At 40.8% G+C, this 12,599-nt stretch overlaps 1 long non-coding RNA gene across 1 annotated transcript in view; it reads right to left on the reverse strand.

Moving 5' to 3' along the window:
- LOC133638922 (uncharacterized) overlaps positions 1–9,473 on the reverse strand; it is a 45,538-nt gene extending 36,065 nt beyond the window's left edge. Inside the window, exons 1-2 of the long non-coding RNA XR_009823700.1 lie at positions 9,399–9,473; positions 6,693–6,801 (exon numbers count right to left, since the gene is read on the reverse strand). This is a non-coding gene — a long non-coding RNA (uncharacterized LOC133638922). The remainder of the gene's footprint in view (positions 1–6,692; positions 6,802–9,398) is intronic.
- Positions 9,474–12,599: the final 3,126 nt, after the last annotated feature.

Here is a 12,599-nt window from a genome sequence, read left to right on the forward strand (position 1 = left end):
AGCAAAACCGGAATTATTCCGTACATTAGACGCACCGGGTTATAAGGCGCACAGTCGAGTTTTGAGGGGGAAAAAAAGGGATTTTAAGTGCGCCTTTATAGTCCGGAAAATACGGTAATAGAAATACAGTTGTAGTCAAATTCTATGTACTACGATGACCATATAGAAATAAAATGCCCTGAGAACACCTCACATGTTGACAATAAGTCAACTTTGCACCTTTAAACCACGTAAATGTGCAGACTTTAAATACTCTCTACGTTTTAAAATTGAGCCGAGATCTCACAAATGAAGACATATACCAATATATCACATGTAATCCCTCTCTCTAAAATGTTTTAATTCAGTTTCATTCAGATTGCCGTACTGCATGTGTCATTTACTTGTACCTTTCCTCGATGCTGCCACATAACTTGGGTTCTGGTGCCTCTTTGTCCAACTTCAATTAAGTCCTCCAGTGTTTTTTTTTAAATTAAAAAAAAAAAAAAAAAAAAAGTCCTCCAGTGTGGCGCAAACTGTTTTTTCTGTGCAGTATCTGCACGAGCTTGACAGTGTCAGAGAGACAACAAGGAGACAACGTGAGTGACGACCTTCAGCTTTATCAGACTTGTAGGAGATAGTCGGCCATGAAGATTTTGTTTATCAAGGCTGCGATCATTTTATCTGTTGGTATCTCCTCTCCACCATCACACAGTCCATCCATGCGGATTCTCCCTAAACACATGATTCATTGTTTTTTTGGGGGGACAAATCATCTAAAATCATACAGGCTATCAAACGATTAATGCATTTAATTGCGATTAATCACATTTGTTTGTAGTTAACTCGTAATTGATCACGATATAGCAGATGGATCGTTTTTTTTAAAAATCTCTAATAAACTGTGACTTAATCATTTTCAAGCTTTTATTACTATCAACATGGGACTGGATCATTTGTTTGCTTTATGCAAATGTTTGTTTATTAAACATGATGCTTTGTTAAATAGCTCAACACAAAATGGACACGCATACTCTTACAGACACACACACACTATCTCTTACCCACACATGATTGTCTTTTGGGTACAAACTGAAAAAAATGTGATAGTTACTTCCATATAAAATCATTTGGGCTGTCAAACAATACAAGTATTTAATCATGATTAATCACATTTTGGCTGTAGTTAACTCATAATCAATCGCAGATGGATAGGGTTTTTTTCTATCTCCAATAAGTGTGCCTTAAACAGATAATTTTTAAATTATTAATACTTCTAAAGGCCTACTGAAATGATTTGTTTTTATTTAAACGGGAATAGCAGATCCATTCTATGTGTCATACTTGATCATTTCGCGATATTGCCATATTTTTGCTGAAAGGATTTAGTAGAGAAAATCGACGATAAAGTTCGCAACTTTTGCTCGCTGATAAAAAAGCCTTGCCTGTACCGGAAGTAGCGTGACGTCACAGGAGCTAGTATTCCTCACAATTCCCCGTTGTTTACAATGGAGCGAGAGATTCGGAGCGACAAAGCGACGATTACCCCATTAATTTGAGCGAGGATGAAAGATTCGTAGATGAGGAACGTTACAGTGAAGGACTGGAGAGGCAGTGATGGACGTATCTTTTTTCGCTCTGACCGTAACTTAGGTACAAGCTGGCTCATTGGATTCCACACTCTCTCCTTTTTCTATTGTGGATCACGGATTTGTATTTTAAACCACCTCGGATACTATATCCTCTTGAAAATGAGAGTCGAGAACGTGAAATGGACATTTAAAGTGACTTTTATCTCCACGACAATACATCGGTGACACACTTAGCTACTGAGCTAACGTGCTAGCATCGTTCTCAAATTAAGATAGAAACAAAATAAATAAACCCCTGACTGGAAGGATAAACAGAAGATCAACAATACTATTAAACCATGTACATGTAACTACATGGTTAAAAATTCTCAGCCTGGTAAGGCTTAACAATGCTGTTGCTAACGACGCTAAGGCTAATTTAGCAACTTAGCAACCGGACCTCACAGAACTATGCTAAAAACATTAGCGCTCCACCTACGCCAGCCAGCCCTCATCTTCCCATCAACAGCCGTGCTCACCTGCCTTCCAGCGATCAACGGCGCGACGAAGGACTTCATCCGTGGGTTTGGCGGCAAGCATCGGTTAGGCGTAGTAAGTAGTCCTTGTTGTGTTGCTGTAAGTATTGTACTTAGCCGCTAATACACCGATCGATCCCACCTACGACGTTCTTCTTTGCAGCCTCCATTGTTCATTAAACAAATTGCAAAAGATTCACCAACACAGATGTCCAGAATACTGTGGAATTTTGTCGAAGAAAACAAGAGGTTTCTGTATCGGGTTCGATGGGGTCCAACCTCTTCCGTGGATTTTGTTACGTCACACGCATAAATCATATCCAAAGGAGTTTTTCAACCGGAAGTGTGGCGGGAATTTTAAAATTGCACTTTATAAGTTAACCCGGCCGTATTGGCATGTGTTTCAATGTTAAGATTTCATCATTGATATATAAACTATCAGACTGCGTGGTCGGTAGTAGTGGCTTTCAGTAGGCCTTTAACATGAAACCGGATTATTTGTGTTGATGTTTATTAATCGTGATTTTTTTTTAAATAGCAACAGAAAATGGACACCGACACTTTTTTTACAGACACACACACACACACACACACACGCACGCACACACACGCACACACGCACACACACACACACACATTCTTGTATTTGTTACCTTCTTTAGACCTCAGAAAAATACCTACCTCTTTAGGACCACCCTTTCTAGATGTATAAATATTTGTATTTACAACATTAATAATATATACAAACTAAGCAAATATAAAGAAGGTAAACTTTTAGTAATTTTTTGTTTTTGTAATTGGTTTTTAATCTTCATTATTTACTTTTTTATTACAGTATGTCTCTAAATTAATTTTTTTTTTATTATTAATGTTGGCCAAAGGGGGCGCATTTCAATTTCTTACACACACTTGTTATTACATATTTTGGCCAGAGGGGGAGCACTTCCAATTTTTACACACACATGTTATTTCATACGTTGACCAGAGGGGGAGCACTTTTAAAACCAACACAGTGTGAATTTGAAAACTCCCTCCTTTTTGGGACCACCCTAATTTTGATAGATTTCACCACCAGGGGTACAAATGAGACATTCTCTATTACAGTGGTCCCCAACCTTTTTGTAGCTGGGGACCGGTCAACGCTTGAAAATTTGTCCCACGGACCAGGGGAGAGGGGGGGGGGGGTTTTATTATTTTTTGTTTTTCATAGAGAAATACAAAATCATGTGTGCTTACGAACTGTATCCCTGCAGACTGTATTGATCTATATTGACATACACATACACAATATGTATATATTGTGTTTTTTATGTTGATTTAATAAAAAAAATTAAAATTTTTTTTTTATTAAATTTTTTTAATTTCTTGCGCGGCCCGGTGGTTGGGGACCACTGCTCTATTAGATTTAATGGTTTTCCGTATTGGGACCATGATTTCGGTCCTAACTTCACCGGTCCTCATATGGAAGGTACTTTTCCTTGTTGATGTCTCAAGAAAGGTATAAATACAAGATCCTACACACACACACACACACACACACACACACACACACACACACACACACACACACACACACACACACACACACACACACACACACACACACACACACACACTTGTATGTATTACCTTCTTGAGACCTCCGAAAAATGCCTCCCTCTTTAGGACTACCCTTTCTAGATATATAAAGATTTGTATTTACAACATTAATAAAATATACATACTATGCAAATATAAAGTATTAGTTAAATGTTATTTTTATTTTTTTTGGAATTGGTTTTTAATCTTCATTATTTACTTCAAGTTATTACAGTATGTCTCTATATACATATATATTTTTTTCTTTTCATTAATTTTGACCAATTTCTTACACTGACTTGTTATTACTTATGTTGGCCAGAGGGGGAGCACTTCAAATTTTTAAACACACTTGTTATTTCATATGTTGACCAGAGGGGGAGCACTTTTAAAACCGACACACAGTCAATTTGAAAAATCCCTCCTTTTTGGAACCACCCTAATGTTGATAGATTTCACCACACATTCTCTATTAGATGCAATGGTTTTCCGTATTGGGACCATGACCATTTCGGTCCTAACTTGTTCACTGGTCCTCATATGGAAGGTACTTTTCTTTGTTGATGTCTCAAGAAGGGTAGAAATACAAGACCACACACACACACACACACACACACACGCACACACACACACATTATCGCTCACACAAACATACTGTCCCAAACAGGATTAAATGTTTTTAGGGGGAAAAAAATTGAAAAACAAATGGTTACCAATAGGGCTGTCAAACGATTAAAATATTTAATTGTGATTAATCGCATTATCTGTAGTTAACTCTTAATTAATCGCGACTCGCAGTTTCTTATCTGTAATAAGTACACTAAACAGATAAAGTTTTTCATACTGTCAACATGAGACTGGACACATAGTTTGCTTTATGCAAGTGTTTGTTTATTAAACAACACAAAATGGACACACACACACATTTTTGGTAACTCGTCATCACATCATCATTGACAGCCCTTTAATATTTTTTTCTTATTGACTTCTTTTTTATTTTAGTTAATTTTTTTCTTTTAATTATTTTTTGTAGTGAAAACAATAATATTAAACTTTGGCAGCCCTAAAAATCCCCAATACATTATAAATAATAAAGATAAAGATTATTTATGTATTTAATATTTGTTTACTTACTACGGTATATTATTATTATTTTTATTTATGGTATACAATTGCTATGGTATGAAAAGGGGTAGCATTAAATAAGCTCATCTTCTTCTCACTCCTTTTCGGACGTGCTGTAATGAAACAACTGGAAATATGTGATGCATTACATTGTATGTTCAAAAATAAACTGAAACTGAACTGAACTGAACTAATTAGTATATCAAGTATTATTCAAAATATGTATTTTATAGTAATAATTCCAGAAAAACATAAAGAGTACATTTAATGATAAAATGTGTGATACTATAAATCCCAAATTAATTGAGAGTTATAACTGTATTTTAGCTTCGTTATGCCATTTGGGCTTCCTGATGACTGGTGTATTTGTAGCCATACTTGGCCCTGCATGCATGGGTGGTGGCTTGGTGGGTATGATGGATGCCGGACCAGTGTGCCCTCCTGCCCTGCTCAGCCCTGGTCAAGGCCGTCCCGTTTTAATCAGATTTGTCGCAGCAGCCATATGTCCAAACAGCGTGATAAACCCCGGATGCTACCTGGCACCCACAGTCAACAATGTGTGTTGGCGCATACCACAGTGTTTGGGGAAATACATACGGCTATGTGCGTCACAACTTCCTCTAAAGAGGGAGGCTTTTTTTCATCTGTTGTCTTTTGCTTTAACACCACATCATGAGTTTCACGCCACTCTGAGGTGTCACTTATTTTACATATTTACCTCACATTCAGTCATAATGAGCACGAGTGAAATGCATCTCGCATATCCCCGTCTGAAACCATGCACGTTCTTAAGCAATCCATAATTCATAGTCCGTTCTGCAACACATGTCCAATGTGATTTAATACACCTTGTCTTCTGCACATGTAAATCCAGTTCAGGTTGTCAGAGTGTAAATCAAAAACAGCTGAGATTTATGGCGGACATTGTGCATTGATAACATAATGGAAAATCTTCAAAATGTTCCTGCACCCCCTAGAAAAGGAATACGGAGGAACCTCAAGTCGAATATCCGAGCGGTCGTACAATTTATGAAATTATGTCTCGAAAGATGCACGCAAAACGTCGTTGAGAAAGCAAGGGGCCATGCACAGCTTGCAATTTATTTTTATTGACTCGTGGCATTTTTTTTTTAAAGAAAACACTAATTTAATTAAGTAGGTCTTGAAATATCCTCGCTGATTTGTCAAACAAACAAATGTCAATTTAGTAACCTAAAACATTATTTTCTTTCAAAGACACTAAAAGGCTCCTGTGTTTACATAACTGACAGTCTAAAATAGTTTTCTGCATGCTTTAAATGGGGAAAAATAATCAAGTCAGAATCAGAATCAAAAATACTTTATTAATCCCCGAGGGGAAATTAAGATTTTCAGCACAATCCCACTGAAGAGCAGACGAACGTTACAGGGAGACAGAACAGGATCGCTGACGGGTGTCATGATCTGTAGTCTGGAATATGTTTTTGTTATTTTTTGTTATTTTTTGGACTCTTTTAGTTCCTGTTTGCACTCCCTTGTTTGTTTTAGTTTCCATGACGACTTATGATTTTCACCTGTCTCTTGCGTTCGGGTCACACCTGTCTCTAATCAAGAGAGACTATTATTTAAGACTGTCGTTGCCAGTTAGTCGGTCTGGCGACATTGTTCTTTTCATGCCATAGTTCATGCTTGTATTCATGCGATTGTTTCATGCTCTTTTCATGCTTGTATTCATGCGATTGTTTGCTTCATGCCATACCAAGTAAGTTTTGTTTATTCATGCCACAGTTAGCGAGTTTTTATTTTTCCCTGTCCATAGTTTACGCTAAGTGTTAGTTTTTGTTCCCTGCGTTAAGTTGTGCCTTCGCCTTGTGCGCCTTTTTGTTTTCACTTATTTGAGAGTCAAGAATAAATATGTTCCTACCTGCTACCTTTGTCCGGAAAAGTCCGTTTGCATCCCGGGAGAACAATCCTCGCAGTAAGTTGCGAAAACCCCCACGTCGTGACAACGGGTCTGCCAACTTCCGGCGCCCCTTACAAAAAAGGTGAGAAAGAGGTAAACGCTGGATAAGAGAGGTGTTGAGTGGTGAGGAAAAAAAAATCATTCTAAGCCTGAGCCCCTGGAGAGGGTGTCCAGACTGAGGCCAAGGGGGAAAAAACTCATAGCCATAGCACACATAAGCATGTGTCCATCCATTTCTACCGCTCGTCCCTTTCGGGGTCGCGGGGAGGGCTGGAGCCTATCCCAGCTGCACATGGGCGGAAGGTAGGGTACACCCTGGACAACTCGCCACCTCATCACAGGCCCAACACAGAAAGACAGACAACATTCACATGTGTGTAAGAGGCAAACATCAAAGAACACAAAGGACATTGAAGGCATTAACCCTGTAAGACCCCTTGTTGTAAAATTATGTTACCTTTAACCATCCTAAAAAAAAATCTGTTATATAATTTTTTATTTTTTTACCACATTTACATAGTCATTGGGTCCTATTGTGCAGTCTCACAAGGCTATTGGTTTGTACATTTGTTTATAAGTCAAACCTTCTGGCCATGAACTCACACAACCTCTCAAGGTTTCCTTCCAACAACATCTATTTGTTTCATTGGACTGGATTCAACAGATCCAAGTAAGTAAAATGTCTTTTATATATTTTTTGGTTGTTATTACAATGTCTAGAGCATGTACACATGTAGTTATTGTGGAACAGATGCATCAAATTTCATTTAGAGCTTGTTATATAATTGTTGCAATTATACAACACTGGGTGAATGTGGTAGTCAAAATGCTGGCTTGTTGCAGTGGGCTCAAACAGGTTGTATTCCCTCCACTACATCACTGCCTGAAGTATTTTCTCTATACATGGATAGTATACATTCTACCCTTGTGTTGTGTTCTGGTGACTGATTTGAAAGTGTTATCTCTAAAAAATGTAGTTAATTGATCAGCCTGAGCTAAAATTCCATGAGTTTGTCCACAAAGAGGATATCAACAGACAATTCAGTTCTGGGGAAAGGAATGTTCTTGAATGTGTGTGTCAGAGTTTGTTGGCGACGAACCCCAAGATGCAGAGATGATGGCAGGCATTGAATGGGAAAACATGATAATTCAGATACTATAGCAAAAAACAAACAAAAGGGAACAAACAAAAGGCGGAGAACAAACTAGGCTATAAACTAAAATAGCACAAAGGCTAACTGTGGACAATAAACAAAAACAATTACTGTGACACGAAGGAACTATGACTAAAGCGGAGTGGACAAAAGTAGACGGAGCTACAACGACAAATAGGTAGAAGCTACAGGTAGAAGTGACAAGTGACAAGTATTATAATGACAATGATCCAGCCGTGACTGGAGGGCAGGACAGGTTTAAATAGCAGCTGGCTGACTCGCACCAGGTGTGGCCAGGTGCCAATCAGCCACAGCTGAGGGGACAAAGCACTCAGGGAACAAACAGGAAACTGAATCAAAAGAGTGCTGACAGGAACTAAAGACAGTAAACAAAGACATAGCAGAGGAAAACTAAAACTTGACCAAACTGTCGGGGAAACCCTGACAGTAGCCCCCCTTCCCATAACGGATACCAGACGTATCAAAAAATCCCCCCCCTCCTAAAAAAAAAAAAAAAACAGTCCAAAGTCAAGGGAGGGTGGAGGGAGGACAAGGAGGTGGGCCGCCAGGCCAAGTGTCCCCGCAACCAGTGGGGAAGAGTCAGGTGGCGATGGCAAGTTGAACGCCGCCGCAATTGTCGAGGCGGCTCGACCGCCGGTGTGGGAGGGCCCACCGGGAAGGATGGTGGCGGCGCCCTCTGCTTGCCACCCGGAGAGGGTGGCGGCGGCGCCCTCTGCTGGTCCACCGGAGAGGGTGGCGGCGGCGCCTGCTGATCCACCAGAGAGGGTGGCGGAGACCCCTGCTGGTCCACCGGAGAGGGTGGCGGAGACCCCTGCTGGTCCACCGGAGAGGGTGGCGGAGACCCCTGCTGGTCCACCAGAGAGGGTGATGGCGCCGTTGGTTGCAGACCCACCGGAGATGATGGTGGCGCCGTTGGTTGCAGACCCACCGGAGATGATGGTGGCGCCGTTGGTTGCAGACCCACCAGAGATGATGGTGGCGTCTGCCGGCCCACCGGAGAGCATGGTGGCGTCTGCCGGCCCACCGGAGAGCATGGCGCCGTCTGTTGCAGACCCACTGGGGTGAGGAGTAGTTGTGCCTCCCCAGCTGCACAGCTACTCATAGCCCCCCCCCCTCCCTCAAGGGACGGATCCAAAACGTCCCACGAGAAGCCAACACAGGACAGGGATGGGTCGGAGGGATCACAAAACGAGGCAAAGCTTTTCCTTGATTTAGCCGTCAATTCTAATGCTTTGTTAAGCCTCTCCGCCATGGACATCTCTGCGAGGTTCATTTTAGGCTGGATCATTCTGTCAAGGTTTGTTGGTGACGAACCCCAAGATGCAGAGATGATGGCAGGCATTGAATGGGAAAACATGATTTAATTCAGATACTATAGCAAAAAACAAACAAAAGGGAACAAACAAAAGGCGCGCACAAGGCGGAGAACAAACTAGGCTATAAACTAAAATAGCACAAAGGCTAACTGTGGACAATAAACAAAAACACTTACTGTGACACGAAGGAACTATGACTAAAGCGGAGTGGACAAAAGTAGACGGAGCTACAACAACAAATAGGTAGAAGCTACAGGTAGAAGTGACAAGTGACAATGATCCACCAGTGACTGGAAGGCAGGACAGGTTTAAATAGCAGCTGGCTGACTCGCACCAGGTGTGGCCAGGTGCCAATCAGCCACAGCTGAGGGGACAAAGCACTCAGGGAACAAAGAGGAAACTGAATCAAAATAAAAGTGCTGACAGGAACTAAAGACAGGAAACAAAGACATAGCAGAGGAAAACTAAAACTTGACCAAACTGTCAGGGAAAACCCTGACAGTGTGGATGTAATGGGGGTATGCATGTTTTCCTTTTAGTATGGTAATTGGAGCCATTAAACCATTTACATTTACATTGATGGAATTTGGACACTTTTGTCCAAAGCGACTTACCAGGCAGACACTATTGTCTACCCTGAGCACTTGGTCCACCACCTGTTGCTGATGTGATGCCACGCAACAGATTCCAATCCCTGTTGATGTCATTACATTTTGTAAACAACATGACAGTATCTGAGACGGAAAAGAAAGACAAACTATGGAAACTCAGACTCTGGTTTGATTCATTCAGAGAGAAATGCCTGCAGGTGGTACCTGAAGAGCACAACTCTGTGGCTGAGATGATGATAATGCATACACTGCAATACAGGATACACCAACACACAATGCAGAAAGTGTGATGTTCGCCTTTGTTTTACAGACGACAGCGACTGTTTTTAGGACTTTCACCACCAATGAAAGTCTTCATGACCAATGTCATGAAAAGAAAAAAAGAGGGCGGAAAAGCGTTTTTTAAGAGTTTTATCTTGTTTCATATTTTTTATATTTGTAATAGATGACTTCATAAAAATATAACTAATGTGTGATTATTATTAATGGTTTATACCGTTATGAGGATAAGTTAGCAATAAACCCTGCAAATGAACCCTTAGTTGTTCAGACAACTTGAGTACAAATACAGAAATTCTGCTCCCATCAAAGCCCAATGTTGCAATGTTACAACATTTCTCTAAAAACATACATAAACATTTTTTTTAACTCTTCAATTTCTGCATCAAATGCCTCCTGCAACAACATCTGAAAGGTCAATTTTTTTAATTTTTTTTTAGGTTTTTCTATATTTGGGTCTTACAGGGTTAAAAGAGCAGAGCTGATGCAACCAGCCACTTCTACATACAGCTACAAAAGTTTTTTTTTAAAACTCAAAAAACATATACACTGCGGTGGCCTCTGCGGTGTTCCACGCCATCGTCTGCTGGGGTAGGGGGGAGCATGGCCAGAGACAGGAGCAGACCCAACAAAGCAACCAAGAGAGCCGACTCCACCCACTAACTCTCGGCCAGTGTCCAGTCCCATCTAACTTTAAAGCCACTACTTCAAAAATGTAAATATTATGTAAATGATTGAATTAGTTTTTGTTAAGATGAAGGTGGCATCAATGTGGATTTTTCCTTTGTTTTTCATAGGAATTTTTTTGTCGTAGGAATAAATGAAGGAACAAATATATGGGATATTTTTTTCCGCGCTACGTCAACTGAATTTTTTTTCTTCCTTGTATTTTTTTTGACTGAATACCCACTTTTTCCCATGCGTCACACTATCGCACTCCTCCGTAAGGTAAGCTCGCAAAATGAGTTTCAGGGAAACAAGGACATAGGTCCCACTGATTCTGCGTTAAGGATGAGTTTGTTTTGGTGTGACAATACTGTTGTTAGTGTAGTTTTTCCACGTTTATTCATAATGCATTATTATGTCACCCACCTCCCACCGCCCATCCAGAGGTCTGCAGGACTCAAATAGATTGGGGACCGCTGGTCTAGAGAAGGTACAAACTGTAGTAATATGAAGTACATGTTACAGTAGATTGACAACACAAGTCTTTGAAGACTTACCAGCATTCATACGTTGAAAGAGAGCACCAGATGAGAGAAAGAAATGGCAACAGGCCTGCTCTGGCATTCAAGGACTTCCAGAGTCAACAAGAAAATGTCGAGAAACAGGTTCTTCAAGTTGAGGAACTCACTGGAGAATCTCTCCAGATGATCTGATAAGACTTTGAAGTGTATCAAGGGAAGGATATTTTTGCTAATCAAAGGCTAGAGATTGGGGCATCTGCAGTCCTCCGCGTGGTTGAAACAAACTGTTCCAACAGGAGGTGGTACTTTGACCTCTACTTAACCTCATTTATTACTGTCCAGGGGCCTTCCAGCAAATGGAACTTAAAAAAAAAAAAAAAGTGTCCTGATGACAAACCGTTAAAAAGAGAAGGGTGGGGAGCGTCGGTGATGGTAGTCAGGCTATAAGTCCTGAGTTGGCGATCACAAAACTGTATGACAAGTCTGTGATGATGGCTTCTGCTGCACTTAGGAAACCCTAAAGATGTCTGATGGTGGAAGAAAGACGAAATCCAGGTCCAGATGAGAAGACCCACAGTCATAAGGGAGCACAATGACAATATGGGTGGTGTGGACCTCTGTGAACCTGCTGGCCTTGTGGTTAGAGTGTCCGCTCTGAGATCGGTAGGTTGTGAGTTCAAACCCTGGCCGAGTCATACCAAAGACTATGAAAATGGGACCCATTACCTCCCTGCTTGGCACTCAGCATCACGGGTGGGAATTGGGGATTAAATCATCAAAAATGATTCCCGAGCGTGGCCACCGCTGCTGCTCACTGCTCCCCTCACCTCCCAGGGGGTGAACAAGGGGATGGGTCAAATGCAGAGGTTAATTTCACCACACCTAATGTGTGTGTGACAATCATTGGTACTTTAACTTTAACTTTAACTTTAACATGCTGTGAACACATGGCAAGCAGAGTCAAGAAGTCTGGAAAAGGACTTCGGGGCTCATGTATTAAGCTTGTGTATGCACAAAAACATGGCATACGTCCATTTTTATGGCAAAAATGAGATGTATCAAGAGTGAACTGAGTGTGGAAGTGTGCGGCGCCTCACGCCAACTTCCTGCTACACGTAGGCGCATTTCTACAGGTCCTGGGTACTTTGGCGACACACACAGGTGGCTGTTCGGGCTTTGCCTATGTTTGATTTCAACAATGTAAAAAGATCGAGGCAAGGACACAAAAAACACTTTTTCGCCAATGCATTTAATGCTTTATATTCATATTCATATTTGTGAGGACGTTTGTTAATGAATG

Source organism: Entelurus aequoreus, linkage group LG21 (assembly GCF_033978785.1).
Source record: "Entelurus aequoreus isolate RoL-2023_Sb linkage group LG21, RoL_Eaeq_v1.1, whole genome shotgun sequence".
Taxonomy (NCBI): domain Eukaryota; kingdom Metazoa; phylum Chordata; class Actinopteri; order Syngnathiformes; family Syngnathidae; genus Entelurus; species Entelurus aequoreus.